Source organism: Prosopis cineraria, unplaced genomic scaffold (genome assembly GCF_029017545.1).
Source record: "Prosopis cineraria cultivar Desert tree isolate PC_DT_omini unplaced genomic scaffold, ASM2901754v1 PC8, whole genome shotgun sequence".
NCBI lineage: Eukaryota > Viridiplantae > Streptophyta > Magnoliopsida > Fabales > Fabaceae > Prosopis > Prosopis cineraria.
The window spans coordinates 34,343,243-34,346,678 of record NW_026555339.1 but is presented as its reverse complement, the minus strand read 5'-3'; positions in this window follow the sequence as shown (position 1 = coordinate 34,346,678).

Genomic DNA, 3,436 nt, shown 5'->3' with positions numbered 1-3,436 from the left:
GTGGGAAAGCCGGCAATCATGTGGTGACATGTGTGTTGTCCAGCACCTGGGAAAAGACCCTGGAGAGGCAGTGGTGACCCAGGAGGGCTGTTACATAAAAGGCGCCTTTTATATAACAGCCCTCCTGGGTCACCACTGCCTCTCCAGGGTCTTTTCCCAGGCGCTGGACAACACACATGTCACCACATGATTGCCGGCTTTCCCACTGGTGGTACAGTGGTTATTCCTCACCCCACCCTCACGGGGGTCTTTTGGAACCTCCCCAGGTTCGATCCTCCAACCTCTCCGACATAACGAAGTTGAGGCTGAACCTGGTACCATTGAACTGCGTCTTTTATATAACAGCCCTCCTGGTACCACCTTAACGAAGTTGAGGCGAAGTCTGGTACCACTGAGTCCGTGGACTCAGTGGTACCAGACTTCGCCTCAACTTCGTTAAGGTGGTAGAGGTTGGAGGTTCGAGTCTGGGGAGGTTCCAAAAGACCCCCGTGAGGGTGGGGTGAGGAATAACCACTGTACCACCAGTGGGAAAGCCGACAATCATGTGGTGACATGTGTGTTGTCCAGCGCCTGGAAAAAGACCCTGGAGAGGCAGTGGTGACCCAGGAGGGCTGTTACATAAAAGGCGCCTTTTATATAACAGCCCTCCTGGGTCACCACTGCCTCTCCAGGGACTTTTCCCAGGCGCTGGACAACACACATGTCACCACATGATTGCCGGCTTTCCCACTGGTGGTACAGTGGTTATTCCTCACCCCACCCTCACGGGGGTCTTTTGGAACCTCCCCAGACTCGAACCTCCAACCTCTACCACCTTAACGAAGTTGAGGCGAAGTCTGGTACCATTGAGTCCGTGGACTCAGTGGTACCAGACTTTGCCTCAACTTCGTTAAGGTGGTAGAGGTTGGAGGTTCGAGTCTGGGGAGGTTCCAAAAGAGCCCCGTGAGGGTGGGGTGAGGAATACGCTCAGTACCACCTGGGCTAAAGCCGGCATTACCTTGTGAGAGGGAAGTGTCCAGCGCCTGGGAAAAGACCCTGGAGAGGCAGTGGTGACCCAGGAGGGCTGTTACAGGATACACTCTGCACCGCGGAATATTGCTCTCTGTGCCACACGCCACAGCTCAGGCGCCATGCACCATGGCGTGTTGCACGAACTTCCACTGATTCTGCTGTCATTTGACAACAAAATTGGGGAGGCAGGACAATATTATAGTGGCCCATGAAGCTTTTAAATATTTGAAAAATAGGAAGGGTACAAGAGTTGAATTGGCCTTCAAAGTAGACATGAGCAAAGCCTATTATTGAAAATAGGTTTCTGCAGAATCTGGGTGCAAAGAATTATGAAATCTGTGACCTCTATTGAATTTAATCTACAAGTTTTTGGGGAGGATGTGACTACAATTAAACCTGGACGGGGAGTAAGACAAGTTGATCCACTGTCTCCCTACCTCTTTATTATTGTAGCAGATGTTCTGTCAAAAATGATTCAATACCATGCTGATTATGGTGATTTGAGAAGAAATAGATTAGCTAGAGGAGGTCCTGTATTATCTCATTGTTTCTTTGCAGACAATGCTTCATTTTTCGTAAAGGGAGAGAAACGTAATTGTCTAGTTTTGAAGGAAATCCTAAATGTATATTGCTTAGCTTCTGGACTAAGAGGTAAATTTAGAAAAATCTAGTGTGTTTTTTTCCCTTCAAATGCTAAGCTAGAATTAAAGGAGGAAATATCTTGGTCTTCCCATATTGTGGGGGAGATCAAAATTAGCAGCTCTGGCTTTTGTCAGATCAAGAATAGGAATGAAGATCCAAGGATGGAAACAGAAATTACTTATATTTGCAGGATGGAAGACTTTGGTGAAGCCTAATGCAAATACCATCCCAGTTTACCCCATGACATGCTTTTTGTTTCCAAAAAAGCGTGTAGAGAGTTAGCTTCTGTGATATCTGAATTTTGGTGGGGTCAAAATGACAGAAATGGGAATAGAATACATTCAAAAAATTGGGAATATATGACTGGTTCTAAGAAAGAAGGAGGCTTGGGGTTTCAAGATTTTCAAGATTTTATTAAGGCCTTGTTAGCAAAAATTGCACGGAGATTGATAAACAACCTTTATGATTATTGGTGCAGGTTGTTAAAAGGAATTTATTTTCCAAAGTGGAGTTTCTTATAAGCTAAAAAAGGTCCAAAGGCTTCACGGTGCCGTTATAGCTTATTGGAAGGTGGAGATTTGTTAATGAAGAATTTATGCTGGAAATTTGGGGATAGCAAGTCTGTGAGAATTTGGAAAGATAAGTGGTTACCTGGAAGCAGTGAAGTTAAATTGAAGGCAGTACAGGAGGAAGTGATTGATAAGAATAAAAAAGTAGCAGAGTTGATTGAAAATGGGAATTGGAACTTGTGTGGCATTTCTAATTTGCTGTCCGATGAAGATAAAGAGATGATTCTGAAGATCTTTATTCCAAAGACACCTTGTATGGATAGAGTTGTGTGGCAAGGATGCAAAGATGGAGTTTATACTGTAAAGTCAGGGTAGCATGTTTCAAGACAGATTGGAAATAAGGTGGAGAGTAGGGATCCTAGTAGCTCCTTTGTGGTACCAAAACAGATGTGGGATGGCATTTGGAGGTTACAGGTACCATCAAAGGTAAGACATTTTATGTGGAGGCTAATTAATGGGGCTTTAGCTACTAGAGAAGCCTTGTATAGAAGAAAACTCCTTTAGCCTTTTGGCAATAACACCTTCCAAACTCACCTAACATGAAATTTTAGGTCAGGATTAGTCAAATTTTTATTTTTTGGTGGAAAAAAATCAAACAAAAATTGTAAAATTAAAGTTCATCAATTTGAGGTGATCAACCCCCCCTGTTTTTTTTCCCCCTATTCGTAGAAAACAGTAAAATAGTAACTACATGAAACAGTGTAGCTAGTAAAATAAAAGAACAGAATTCAAAATGAATGAACCACAAATATGACCACAGTATATAAAAGCATTCTCCTTAAGTAATCCAAGCATTCCTAGTTGACAAGATACACCAAACCACAGCAACACAGAAGATTGCCGCGAACTTTGCCATGCTCATGATGTCAACATTTAGGCACGACTTACAAATGTCATTCTCTCTTCGCACATGCATATACAACTATGACATGATAAAATTTCCATGTCTGATCAGAAGACAAAATAGGATTAACTTAAGATATTGGAACATTACCATGACCACAGTACATTAAAGCAATTCTATCCTATTTTGATTTCAAAATACAGTTTATAAAAGGAAAAAATAATTCTCTTTTAGATTCCTAACTAAAGAACTTAAATTTTGAAATGGATAAAGAATTATTAAGGCCAAAATTTATGCTATCAAAAAATGAAAATAAAAGAAATTGGTTTTTTTAATTATTTCACAAAAGAAGAGTAGATAGGTAACCAAA